Here is a 15,000-nt window from a genome sequence, read left to right as displayed (position 1 = left end):
GGAAAGGCCCGTGCCAACAAGTGTTGGCTTTAATACCCCAAGAAGAAGCAGGCCCCTTATAGACACACACACACATATATATATATATATATATATATATATATATATATATATATATATATATATATATATATGCATATATATATATATATATATATATATATATATATATATATGAGAGAGAGAGAATCATACTCAGGGTTGCCATGCCGGCAAACCCAGATTATGGTATTTCACTTGAAATTATGGTACACTGATTCCTTTTGTATTTATAAACAGATTAATATAAGGTATAATTTAAATAACATATAGGTATTTTCTATCTCTCAATGTTTGATTAAATCATTTGTTAATACATTATATATAACATTTCATTTTAACGCTGAATGACATTTAACGCTTGGACTATGCCTTAAATCAAACGATATCTTGAGGAATGGATTTTCAACTTATAAGATTACAATGACAATGGTATCATTGAGAGCCATTTCAAGCAACCCTCGTTTATACTTAGTTTTTCATATCTATTCATTTAATCAAGTCAGACAAAATCAATCGACATGATCGACATCTCTTTTAGAAACCGATAATCAGCTTGTAACTTGTGCATGGCTATCATGAACATTTTTAATAATACGTAAATTAAACCCCTTTACCAGGGGTTATTTAAAAATGGTGTCGTGGTTTATTTAGTTTTTAGAGAATTCAATGCATGCGCTGGTAACAACCTTACTCTTTTAAAAATTTTGAATCTTCTTTCTACAACTATTTATGTAATATTTTACTGGTTTTTTGTGTTACAAAAATTTCTTACCTTATGTTTTTTAGATAATTAATTATTAAAACAAAATAAATTTTGAAAAATGTAGAAAATGACAAAACTCATTTTTCTCGTGAGATAATTGCGTAATAATAAGTGCTCAGAGAGATAACAAGTCTTTACTACTACATTACTAAACAACAAATGACATTGTATAACAATAAAAACACGATTATATTCTCATTGACTATCATGATTGATGCAATGCAACTTTTCTATAGATTTTGCTTGATAATGGCAGAGTTAATTCTCTGTCCAGAATAAAAGTTGCAAGATACATCTTATTTCATTATCATCCTTACGAGAAAACAAAACATTTGGAAATGGGTAGGAATACTTTCGCAGGCATTTTACTCTAATCCTGTCCGTATCCTGCTTATGTTCTGATTTAAGGAAACGTATTTCAATGTAAATAAATGATTAGTTTGCTATCCTTATCAGCATTTTCATATATGTCAGTGTAATCATTACTTTTTTGTTTATTTTCCAAAGTGATGGGTTTGCCCTGTAAAAGGAAAAAAAAAAGCAGAAAAATTTGGATAAATGGCTTATGCTCTCGAGACAAGGCCATTGCATCAGCAAAGGAGGACTTCAAATTATATGTTAATAGTACGTTGGTTGGTGTTGCACTGAGGGCATATATATAAGTCTATACATAGACCTATATATATGCCTCTCTCTCTCTCTCTCTCTCTCTCTCTCTCTCTCTCTCTCTCTCTCTCTCTCTCTCTCTCTCTCTCTCTATATATATATATATATATATATATATATATATATATATAGGCCTATATATATATATATATATATATATATATATATATATATATATATATATATAGGCCTATATATATATATAGGCATTTGTACTGTATATATATATATATAGGCATTTGTACTGTATATATATATATATATATATATATATATATATATATATATATATATATATATATATATAGCAGACAATAAAGTCATTCTAGGAAATATTAATAAAAATTAATGATTTAATACTGTAAGGACAGTGAGACAAGCGTCACCAAGATCAACTGATACTTTATTCAAATGTGCACGGGAGTATATTACAAGGTGCGGACGGAAAGGTAGGATGGCGCTGGCGCCAAATCAGATTGAAGAGCCCGCCAAAATATATGTGTTTTCTTACACTTACAAATATACGAATTATGAGTTAACAGAAACATGTAATGAAATGATACACATGTCAAAATGTAGCTCTGATAGAACGGAATATATATACATGGGAAACCACGGTGTGGCGAAAGGAGAATTCAAATAAATAAATAGTTTGTCGATTTTCTGGACGACAAAGGGAGCGGTGTCCTTACAATACATTCAATATTTACAATATTATAAAATGAAGAAATAACGTTTTAATCAGGGAAAAAAATATTAATTTGATTATAAAAAAAAAAAATCAACAATTTTTTATGGTAGCCTACTCAATAAAGACTGGCATTTTGCTTTCTTCAGTTGCAATAGCACAGTTTGCAAATGAAAATTAGTAATGGGTATGATGCAGAATCTTCCTCCCTATCAACACAAAGTCTGGAATTCATTTCACTAATCAATGCCTTATCAACTGGAAAGTTAAAGCAATGATTGTCTTTTATATATCGTTTGGAATGAAGTAATGCTTTTTCTTTCTCCTCCCACCGAGTTAAGCCATGGTAAGGAAATTGTATCTTCTGTTCGCAATTATATTATAATAAAAATGCACATTTGGAGAATCACAAAAAGATATCATTCCATTTTTTTTAAAATTAAAGTTTTTCGTTTTAGCGTTAATTGAAATACTAGAGAATTACGGACAAATTATGTCCAGATTAGGGTTTAAATAGACTTTAAATCCCCATCACTAACCAAAATCCCTACAACTAGGGATAAATCCCCATCTCTTGTGCACACACACACACAAACACACACCCACACACACATATATATATATATATATACATATATATATATATATATATATATATATATATATATATATATATATATATATATATATATATATATATACATAATGTTAGGTCCATACATACACAAACATATGTAGGTCTAACATATATATATATATATATATATATATATATATATATATATATATATATATATATATATATATAATGTTAAGTCCATACATACACACATATGTAGGTCACACACACACACACACATATATATATATATATATATATATATATATATATATATATATATATATATATATATATATAATGTGAAACCCCTATACGCTATACACACACTCACAGTATGTAGGTCTAACATATATATATATATATATATATATATATATATATATATATATATATATATATATATATATATATATATATATATATATATATATATATTTGGGCTCAAGCTATGACGTCCTGATGGAAGGTTCCTTCAGTAGCTTCCTAGGATATATTTAACTACAGTGGATATTCCCAGAGAATTACACTAAAGGTTATTACAGAATTTTAACTTCTGGTGCGAGTACCCTAAAGGTTTCCCTCTAGGATATCGTATATCAACAGGGGACGCATGTATTAACACGCCACATAGCTATCTGCACCCCATATAGAGTTAACACTTCGATATAGAAAGGTGGCTGAGTAACTGAGGAGCAGTTCCAAAGTTACTCTCATCCGTGGCTACTTTTGGTACTCGAGACGTAAACAAACGGGCGCCAATGCTTAATGACGTCACGTCCATCCTAATCCTTTCGCCTGTAGCTTCTACGCTAAGTCGGATCGTTCCCAAGTGATTTCTTTATCTGCTTATATCGCCGTAATGTCGCAGCCTTCAGCCTCGCCTTCTTCTGGAAAGTTGAATACCAGGTCCGAGTATTGTTTAAATAACCTCTGGCCGTAAAGTAACTTCTACTTTTCGTAAAATATTGTGTTTTGTGGCAGAGCTGTGCCGATACTGGATGCGCCATTTCACGGCGCCGCTGTTCATGTTGCATGCTTTATTTAGTTAGCCAGAATAGCCTTCTCCAGTCCTTTAACTAATTAATATTATTAGTTATTTAGTCTTCATAGCTAGGGAATCATTATATCGTGTTTTAGTGCTCATCAGACTCGGTCGCTGTTCGACCCCATACTAGATCGCTAGCTTAGCCCCTAGGCTGGACAGCTTAGTGCTTGTTTTCATGCATGATATATATTAGTGTTCCTAAGTTAAGTTATGAAGATTGTGGCATTATTAAACATACTATTTACTGTGATGTAAGTGTTTTCGCCTTCGGGGACCATATAAGGGACCGAGGTGATTGTGTATCAACCCCTTCCTAACCTAATGTAGGAACCCTTGTATGCTCCCTATTCCCCCTGCCTGCGGGTAATTCCCTCTGGGTAGACTTGCTTTCCCTTCTATATAGGGGGATCTCGTCTACAACCAGAGTATTTATCGCTTCTCTGCCTACCCTAAGGGAATGACCCCCCTTAGGGTCGCGTCTGAGACATTAAGGAGGGCTCTCCCCTTCCCCAGTTGCACTTGGTTGGGTTACTCCTTCCTCCCTGCAACTAGCGATGTGTCTTTCAGGCTTTCCTAGCCTAGGAGTTACTCCTCCTACTCTAGGTTAAGCTCTGGGGGGTAGACTCTGTCTTATTATAGTTTGGGACAGTACATTAGTACTGTACTTGATCTGGGCTACCTATCCTAGATTAGGGAGTGTTCTCCCTTGCCTTGGTGGCCATTCTCATGCAAAGTCTCCTCAATTAGAAAGACCCATTCTTCTCCCTCCCCACCTATCCCTTTGGTGTAGGCCTGCCTACACACCTCTGTCCTTAGTCCTACAACTCCTCACTTGGGTGGAATGGTAGGGCTAACCTTGTTCTCCTGCTGAGCTGGCCGCTCTGGTACACATACCCTTCATAGCGTTCTATGGGGGTGGTTGCCGGCGGCGTTCCTGCCGGCGGGGGATTCCCCTTCTTTGAGTGCCCTCTATCCCTCCCTTGGGTTACCTCAGGCCCCGGCCACCTGCCGGCTCCCTGCCGCCGGATGTTAGGAGTATCCACTCCTATCATGAGTGCACTCTCTCCGGAGGGGTATAGGATCTTACCCCTTCCATCCCTCCTTACCTTTCTTTCTTTCTATCCTGGTGCCGGTCCTTTGCCGTCTCTACTGCCGGCGATATCCGCCACTACCTCAGGTGACCTTCATTCATAAGATACCTTCCCCCTCTAAGACGTCACCCCTCCGTGTGCCGGAGACTGCTGCCTTCCGTCGACATACCGCCGACGTCCCACCCCTTAATTTTACCTAGTAACAGCCGGCCGACTTTCGGAGTCTGCCGCCCACATGCCAGCATTGATTGCTGGCAATCTAGGTATACACCCATATATATATCTTTCTTATGAATTGATCCAAGGCTCACCATGCCGTCAGCCTTTGGCTGCCGGAGCCCCCGCCCCTGCCGGCGATACTCCGCTGTGCCGGCGGTCGCCACTGTGGTATTATCCATATAGGATACTCAGTGTGTCTGCCTTGATGCCTTCCACTCTGCAAGACCGGCCTCCGGTGTCCCGTTGGTCTGCCGGCACCCTCATGAGACGCTAAGGGACATGTACCCCTTCCCTGGCTGCCGGCAACATGCCGACAGTCAATTTGTTGCAGCCAGATGGCTTGGCCACTTCCATATAGGTATTGTCATACCATCCAAAAATAGTGGCTATGCTATTTGATTGCACATTACAATAATTCCAGCATATTCTGTGTATCTCAGTGCAGTCGATTGCCAGAACCTACATTTATTAAGGGGTTTATCCTATTTTCCCCTCTCCCCCAAGGCTCTGAGTGGTCTCAGACCCTGGTACACTCTGTGGACGATTCCTGTTAAAAGCCTAGCTTGGATCATCCATACGGATTTCCCTCTTTGTGACCCTCGGGTCCAAAGGAATTGTCTACGGATAAGGTTATGGTAACCAGCTGGGCGGGATTCACAAGTATATGTCTATCTAGTTCCTTTCCCGCTCATCAATCTTCAACATTAATATGTTCTTATAGTTTAAGTTATTCTTAACTTTAGATTAAGTTATTCTCAATTTTAGAGTAATGTAAGTCATTCTTATGCCTTCCATGGACTCATGATCTTTCTTTTACAGGCGGAGTACTTGAAGTGCGAGAGCAACTTTTGCGGAGTGAAGCGTCCGGACTTCTACGGGCACAAGGCGTGCCGGACCCACGCCCCCTGCGCCGCCAAGAAAGGCGACCTAAAATATTGGGAAACGCAGAACTGTAGAGTCTGCAAGAGTCTTCTCGTTTAGACGTTCGACGATCCTCCTACTGCGGAGATAAGGGACATTGCTAGGGAGAAGCTACGCAAGTGGGTGCGTGGCTTCCAGAAGAACGCCACTGGACCGTATCTTCCCAACAAAGACTTGAGGGCTTTGCTTTTCCCAAAAGCATCTAAGGACTCGGTGGTCCCTCGTGAACAAATCCCTATTGTCCAGATCGTAGTCGAACCCGACGTCATCATGGCACAGTCCATGCGTGAGTGCCATCTTGATTCCAACAACGTGGAACGTATGTCGGAAGTGTCTGAAGAGACGGAGAAGAACCTCATGGGCGAGGAGCTCGACTATGAGGAAGATCAGGTGGAATACCCTGATTCGGAGACCGAGGTCGCTCCTGCTCCCCCAGCAACTCCTGCACCATTCGAGGAACCTGTTCGAATTCGGCCACCCCGGACCCTCTTCCATCGGCCACTCGAGAGGTCTTCAAAATGCTTGAAGCCCTCATGGACAAGAAGCTGCGCGAGACTCAGGAGCAATTCCGGACGACTCTCGTCGGCTTCAAACAACCGAAGAAGATTTCGGTTAAGGACCTCCCCACCTGCTCGGAAGCTAACCCTTGGAGATACGCCGAGCATATGCCAATCACAACTGGCAAGATCTATATCAGTGAAAGGGTTGGCTCTATTTTGTTGGAAGAAGGAGTTCTTCCCGAATTTCGAGGCTTATCCGGACTGTTACGTCCGGCTCAGGTCCGAACCAGCCTCAAAGGAAGAGACCGAACTAAAGGAAGTGATTGTGTTCGATCTCGCGAAGGCCCAAGCTATGTTAGCTCAGGCAGTGAAGAGCCGGGGTTTCACAAACTCCAAGATGCCGGCGCATAGTAAGAAGCATCCAACCTTCGTTGCGCCAACTACTGCGACCTTCCCCTTCATTGAAAAGGCCTTCACAGCGGTCATGAAGGCAGTGGAGGCAGGGAAGCCTTGCCCTGCACTGGAGGAGTGCAGACCCTTCACCATTACTCTTCCCCCCGATGATAGCCACTGGAAAGACATCCAGTCGACCTTCACGGTAGGAAAACTGGAACCTGATGTGGCCAGTCGTCAATTCAATGAGGACCTCCCACGGCTGAACGATCACCTCCTTCGTAGGGAACAGGATACGAAGGAGAGACTCGCCGCTTCGCTGTCCCATCAGGTACAGCTGGAACTCATGGCCAGAGATACCAGAGTCCCGGACTTTTACATGGTCCTTGCTAAGTCGCACCTGGCTACCGTGACCAAGGACCTATACAGTTTCGCTAGGGTTCGTAGAGCCTGTAGAGAATTCGTGTTCGCCAGTGCAACGGTGAAACACGAACCCCGGAGACTGATTTCCTCCAATATCTTGGGCAAACATCTTTTCCCATCTACTTTGGTGTAAGAGATAGTGGACAAAGCTGCTACGGAGCACAGGAACCCTTTCCTTAAGTGGGGCATGTCCCGAAAGAGGAAGTCCTTTCAGGATGATGGCCCTCAGCCTAAGAGGAAATCCTCGAAACACAGACCCCAGCAACGTCAACCGAGACAACAGTTTCCGGGTCCCGCTACTCCCCAAGTGGCTACGCAGCCACAACAGACCTTTCAGTTGGTCCCCCAGCCGGTGGTGTCGCAGTCGCCGGTCTTCACCCCTGCCTATGAGCAACACTCGACTACCTTTCGTCCCAGAGGTAGGGGCTCAGGCTGAGGTTCCGACAGATTCTTCTCGCCGTCCCTCCAGAGGCAGAGGAGGAAGGGGAGCTACCGGCCGAGGTGGCAAACCCTCGGGACACCAAAAGCAATGAAGTGCTTCCGGTGGGAGGAAGACTCCGCCAATTCCAGGATCGTTGGACCTTCGATCCCTGGGCACACAGCATCGTCAAGAAGGGACTGGGCTGGAGCTGGACTCAACCACCCCCATCCTTCCAGCAATTCTTCCAACAGTCAATCCCTCTCCTGGAGGAATATGTCCTGGAACTCTTGAACAAAAAGGTGATCAGGAGGGTAAAGTCAATCAGGTTTCAAGGGAGACTCTTTTGTGTTCCCAAGAAAGACTCAGACAAACTCAGAGCCATTCTAGACTTATCCCCTCTCAACAAGTTCATTGCGAACAACAAATTCAAGATGCTGACTCTGCAACAAATAAGGACCCTTCTGCCTCAAAGGACCTACACGGTCTCCATAGACCTGGCGGATGCCTACTGGCACATTCCAATGAATCATTACGCTTCCTCCTACCTATGATTTCGACTCCAAAGGAAAAGTTACGCCTTCAGGGCCATGCCCTTCGGGCTCAACGTGGCTCCACGGATCTTCACGAGGCTGGCAGAAGCAATCGTCCAACAGCTACGTCTTCAGGGCGTCCAAGTGATGGCCTACCTAGACGACTGGCTAGTCTGGTCGACATCGCCCGAAGATTGTGTGAGAGCCTGCAACAAAGTCACCCAGTTCCTAGAACATCTGGGCTTCAAGATGAACGCCGAGAAATCTTGCCTTTCTCCAGCTCAGAAGTTCCAATAGTTGGGAATCCATTGAGACCTCCACAGAAGAAAAGGAAGGAAATAGCAGGATCTGTCAGAAGGCTTCTAAAATCCAATCAGATCTCAAGACGACAACAGGAACAAGTCCTCGGCTCTCTACAGTTCGCCTCTGTGACAAACCCAGTGCTTCGCGCACAGCTAAAGGATGCCGCGGGAGTCTGGAGACGTTTCGCATCCATCGCTCGAAGAGACCTCAAAAGACGGCTTCCGAATATACTTCGCTTACTTTTAAAGCCGTGGTCAGAAGCAAAGGCCCTGAAAAGGTCCATCCATCTTCAACACCCGCCTCTATCGATCAACATCCACATGGACGCTTCACTGGAGGGTTGGGGAGGTCACTCCCACCAACAACAGGTTCAAGGAACATGGTCTCCCCTATTCAAGACGTTTCACACCAACATCTTGGAGGCCATGGTGGTTCTTCTCACCCTGAAGAAACACTCCTCGCCTCCCTCGATCCACATCCGTCTGACTCTGAACAACTCGGTGGTAGTCAGATGTCTCAATCGTCAGGGCTCGAGATCGCCCCAGATAAATCAGGTGCTTCTTCCAATCTTTCGTTTGGAAGAAAGGAAGAAATGGCACCTGGTCTGCAGTTCACCTACAAGGATTCCGCAACGTGACGGCGGACGCTTTATCGAGGACAAGCCCAATAGAGTTATTATTATTATTATTATTATTATTATTATTATTAAATGCTAAGCCACAACCCTAGTTGGAAAAGCAGGATGCTATAAGCCCAGGGGCCCCAACAGGGAAAATAGCCCAGTGAGGAAAGGAAATAAGGAAATAAGGAAAAATAAAATATTTTAGGAATAGTAACAATATTAAAATAAATATTTCCTATTTAAACTATAAAAACTTTAACAGAACAAGAGGAAGAGAAACTAGATAGAAACGTGTGCCCGAGTGTACCCTCAAACAAGAGAACTCTAACCCAAGGCAGTGTAAGACCATGGTACAGAGGCTATGGCACTACCCAAGAATAGAGAACAATGGTTTGATTTTGGAGTGTCCTTCTCCTAGAAGAGCTGCTTACCATAGCTAAAGAGTCTCTTCTACCCTTACCAAGAGGAAAGTAGCCACTGAACAATTACAGTGCAGTAGTTAACCTCTTGGGTGAAGAAGAATTATCTTGTAATCACAGTGTTGTCAAGTGTATGAGGACAGAGGAAAATCTGTAAAGGATAGGCCAGACTATTCGGTGTCTGTGTAGGCAAAGGGAAAGAACCGTAACCAGAGAGAAAGGTCCTATGTAGTACTGTCTGGCCAGTCAAAGGACCCCATAACTGTCTAGCGGTAGTATCTCAACGGGCGGCTGGTGCCCAGGCCAACCTACTACCAAGTCTCTAGACGCAAGGTCATTCTTCTTCATCTCTCACCAAGTCCCGGAACTTCAGATCGATCTCTTCGCGACGAGCGACAACAATCAACCTCCTCGATATGTGGCCCCGTACGAGGACCCCAAGGCAGAAGCAGTGGATGCCATGTCACTGGATTGGAACAGATGGTCCAGGATATACCTGTTCCCTCGTCCCAACCTTCTGCTGAAAGTCCTCTCCAAACTGCGAACCTTCAAAGGGACAGCGGCCCTAGTGGCTCCCAAGTGGCCCCGGAGCAATTGGTATCCCCTGGTCCTGGAGCTGCAGCCCACACTGATCCCCCTAACGGGCCCAGTTCTCTCTCAACAAGTACAGAAGTCGACTGTCTTCGCTTCATCACTGAAAGTCAGGGACCTTCATCTCATGATTTTCTCTCCTTAGCCGCAAAGAAAAGGTTTGGGATCTCAAACAAAAGCTTAGACTTCCTCGAGGAGTACAAGACTGAGTCTACCAGACGGCAATACGAATCTTCCTGGAGAAAGTGGGTCTCCTTCGTCAAGGCAAAAAATCCTACGGAAATCACCATTGATTTTTGCATGTACTTCTTCATTCACCTTCATGGACAAGGCTTAGCGGCCAAAACGATTTCCACATGTAAATCGGCCTTGACTAGACCACTCCTATACGCCTTCCAGATTGATCTGTCCAACGATATCTTCAATAAACTGCCAAAGGCATGCGCTAGACTACGCCCAGCACCCCCACCAAAACCTATCTTCTGGTCCCTGGACAAGGTGCTCCATTTTGCTTCTAGCCTGGACAACGATTCGTGCCCTCTAAAAGACCTGACTCAAAAAGTTATCTTCCTTTTTGCTCTCGCCTCGGGAGCCCGAGTCAGTGAAATAGTGGCATTATCAAGAGAAGAGGGTCATATCCTGTTCGCCGAGAGAGGAGATCTTACCCTCTTCCCCAATGCGACGTTTCTCGCTAAGAATGAACTACCCACCAAGAGATGGGGCCCTTGGAGAATCTGCCCCCTGAAGGAAGATGTCTCTCTATGCCCAAGGGAGAGTCTTAAGGTCTATCTTCGAAGAACTTCAGACTTCAGTGGAGGACAACTCTTCAAAGGAGAAACATCGGGTAGCGACCTGTCACTGAAACAACTAAGAGCGAAAATCACCTACTTCATTCACAGAGCGGATCCTGACAGTACACCCGCAGGTCACGATCCTAGAAAAGTCGCTTCTTCTCTGAACTTCTTCCAGAGTATGGATTTCGAAAGCCTCAAGAGCTTCAAAGGCTGGAAATCATCGCGCGGTTTCTTCAAGCACTACGCAAAACAGGTGCATGAAGTAAAGCATTTCGTGGTAGCTGCAGGTAGTGTTATGAAACCTGCTGCTTAAATCTGCATAGAACAGTGAGTTACTTGGGACTCTAACTCTACGGGTGCCTGTGTTGACCCTATTGTAATGGACACTTAGGGTTTCTAATAGACTGTTCTTACCAAGGTGAAATGTCATAGACTTTACATGAGTGCCACATGCCCTAGTGCATGATGTGTTTTTCTTTGAATTTTAAAAGACTGGCGTTCCTCTGGAACTTGTGTTTCTAAAAAGTAAATTTTTCTTTTCAGAATCAAGATTACCGTCTTTCATTTCTATGTACATTATTCTTTATTATTGTAAATAAATTCTATATTCATTATTGTAATTACTGCAATAATTATCTGCAATCCTAAAAATAAAATGTCTATTTTATTCCCATGTGCGTCTCTCTTCGCTCCTATTCTTTATCAAGAAATATACGATTGTTATAGTTTCATTTACCCTTTTCCTGATGATCAAGAAGAATAATATAAGTAATTATGTTATATACTTACTCGTGCCTTGATAATATTCCTATTCGAATATTAACCTTTGTCCTGTCTCCGAGACCAGAATGATCTCTCCTCCAGGGGGAGTAGTAAATGTTATATACTTACCTATGCTTGATAATATTCCTACCCGAATATTAACCTTTGTCTTGTCTCCGAGTCCAGCGTGATCTCTCCACTGGGTGAGTAGCTCTTCAATGATCGCTTCGAGATGTTCCTATTGTCCACCAGGACTTCCCTGCCAGGGGGGCAGGAAGCTAGTTCATCATAGAATCTCTGGTAAGGACATGTTCTATAATACTGTTCGAAGCCCTTGGCACTTGGATTAAAGGGGAAAAAAAAACCCACGATACATTAATTCTCTGGTACACTTCCATCAGGACGTCATGGCTTGAGCCCAAAAAACGGATTTTGAGCGAAGCGAAAAATCCATTTTTGGGTGAGATAGCCATGACGTCCTGATGGACCCTCCCATCTATTCTAGTTCACCCTTTCAGACCCTCCCTGACCTACTGTATCACGGAGATTGGTAGAAGCTGAGCTCAGGATGAGGACGGACGTGACGTCATTTAGCAATGGTGCCCGTTTGTTTATGTCTCGAGTACCAAAAGTAGCCACGGATGAGTAACTTTGGAACGGCTCCTCAGTTACTCAGCCACCTTTCCATATCGAAGTGTTAACTCTATATGGGGTGCAGATAGCTATGTGGCGTGTTAATACATGCGTCCCCTGTTGATATACAATATCCTAGAGGGAAACCTTTAGGGTACTCGCACCAGAAGTTAGAATTCTGTGATAATCTTTAGTTTAATTCTCTGGGAATATCCACTGTAGTTAAATATACCCTGGGAAGCTACTGAAGGAACTTTCTATCAGGACGTCATGGCTATCTCACCCAAAATAGATTTTTTGTTTGGCTCAAAATCCGTTATATATACATATACCTATTATATACCTTTATACATATACTGTGTTTATATATACACCTAATAAATACATATATATGCATTTGTATAATGTTAGGCCCTTATAGAGAGAGAGAGAGAGAGAGAGAGAATCATACTCCGGGTTGCCATGCCGGCAAACCCAGATTATGGTATTTCACTTGAAATTATGGTACACTGATTCCTTTAGTATTTTATAAACAGATTAATATAAGGTATAATATAAACAACATATAGGTATTTTCTATCTCTCAATGTTTGATTAAATCATTTGTTAATACATTATAATAGTATAACATTTCATTTTAGCGCTGAATGACATTTAACGCTTGGACTATGCCTTAAATCAAATGATATCTTGAGGAATGGATTTTCAACTTTTAAGATTACGATGACAATGGTATCATTGAGAGCCATTTCAAGCAAACCTCGTTTATACTTACTTTTTCATATCTATTCATTTAATCAAGTCAGACAAAATCAATCGACATGATCGACATCTCTAATAGAAACTGATAATCAGCTTGTAACTTGTGCATGGTTATCATGAACATATTTAATAATACGTAAATTAAACTCCATTACCGGGAGTTCTTTAAAAATGATGTCGTAAACAATTTAAGTTGTGGACTTGTGAATAATAGATGTCACTCTGGTAAATGAACCTGACTTTTAAAAATTTTGAATCCTTTTTTTACAACTATTTATGTGAAATTTTACTGGTTTTTTGTGTTGCAAAAATTTCTTACCTTATTTTTTTTAAATGATTAATTATTAAAACAAAATATATTTTGAAAAATGTAAAAAATGACAAAACTCATTTTTCTCGTGAGATAATTGCGTAATAATAAGTGCTCAGAGAGATAACAAGTCTTTACTACTACATTACTAAACAACAAATGACATTGTATAACAATAAAAACACGATTATATTCTCATTGACTATCATGATTGATGCAATGCAACTTTTCTATAGATTTTGCTTGATAATGGCAGAGTTAATTCTCTGCCCAGAATAAAAGTTGCCAGATACATCTTTTTTTATTATCATCCTTACGAGAAAACAAAACATTTTGAAAAGGGTAGGAATACTTTCGCAGGCATTTTACTCTAATCCTGTCCGTATCCTGTTTATGTTCTGATTTAAGGAAACGTATTTCAATGTAAATAAATGATTAGTTTGCTATCCTTATCAGCATTTTCATATCTGTCAGTGTAATCCTTACTTTTTTGTTTATTTTCCAAAGTGATGGGTTTGCCCTGTAAAAGGGAAAAAAAAAGCAGAAAAATTTGGATAAATGGCTTATGCTCTCGAGACAAGGCCATTGCATCAGCAAAGGAGGACTTCAAATTATATGTTGATAGTACGTTGGTTGGTGTTGCACTGAGGGCATATATATAAGTCTATACATAGGCCTATATGTATATGTCTCTCTCTCTCTCTCTCTCTCTCTCTCTCTCTCTCTCTCTCTCTCTCTCTCTATATATATATATATATATATATATATATATATATATATATATATATATAGGCCTTTGTTCTCCAGTGGATTTAACAGCTGATGATATACTGTATATATAGATATATATATATATATATATATATATATATATATATATATATATATATATATATATATATATATATATATATATATATATATATAGCAGACAATAAAGTCATTCTAGGAAATATTAATAAAAATTAATGATTTAATACTGTAAGGACAGTGAGACAAGCGTCACCAAGATCAACTGATACTTTATTCCAATGTGCACGGGAGTATATTACAAGGTGCGGAGGGAAAGGTAGGATGGCGCTGGCGCCAAATCAGATTGAAGAGCCCGCCAAAATATATGTGTTTTCTTACAATTACAAATATACGAATTATGAGTTAACAGAAACATGTAATGAAATGATACACATGTCAAAATGTAGCTCTGATAGAACGGAATATATATACATGGGAAACCACGGTGTGGCGAAAGGAGAATTCAAATAAATAAATAGTTTGTCGATTTTCTGGACCACGAAGGGAGCGGTGTCCTTACAAGTACTCCCCCCCCCCAAGACATCGGGCGGCATAGAGGGCTGATGATCAATCTTCGTATCTTTTCGGGCGTCGGAGGGTTCCTCTTGTTTTTGAACGGAGGGGCGCGCCGGTGGTCGGCGTAAGGATCTCTTCCTCTTGTCGTCGTTTGATGATTTTTCTTTCGTTG

At 41.2% G+C, this 15,000-nt stretch overlaps 1 protein-coding gene and 1 long non-coding RNA gene across 2 annotated transcripts in view; one reads left to right on the top strand and one right to left on the bottom strand.

The window, feature by feature from the left end:
* LOC137628791 (tachykinin-like peptides receptor 86C) overlaps positions 1-15,000 on the top strand; it is a 178,965-nt gene that overhangs the window by 134,883 nt on the left and 29,082 nt on the right. The window lies entirely within an intron of this gene.
* LOC137628794 (uncharacterized) overlaps positions 1-15,000 on the bottom strand; it is a 184,772-nt gene that overhangs the window by 146,354 nt on the left and 23,418 nt on the right. The window lies entirely within an intron of this gene.

This window comes from Palaemon carinicauda, chromosome 36 (assembly GCF_036898095.1).
Source record: "Palaemon carinicauda isolate YSFRI2023 chromosome 36, ASM3689809v2, whole genome shotgun sequence".
Lineage (NCBI taxonomy): Eukaryota > Metazoa > Arthropoda > Malacostraca > Decapoda > Palaemonidae > Palaemon > Palaemon carinicauda.
The sequence above is the reverse complement of the archived record's forward strand: the minus strand, read 5'-3'. Positions and strand labels throughout refer to the sequence as shown.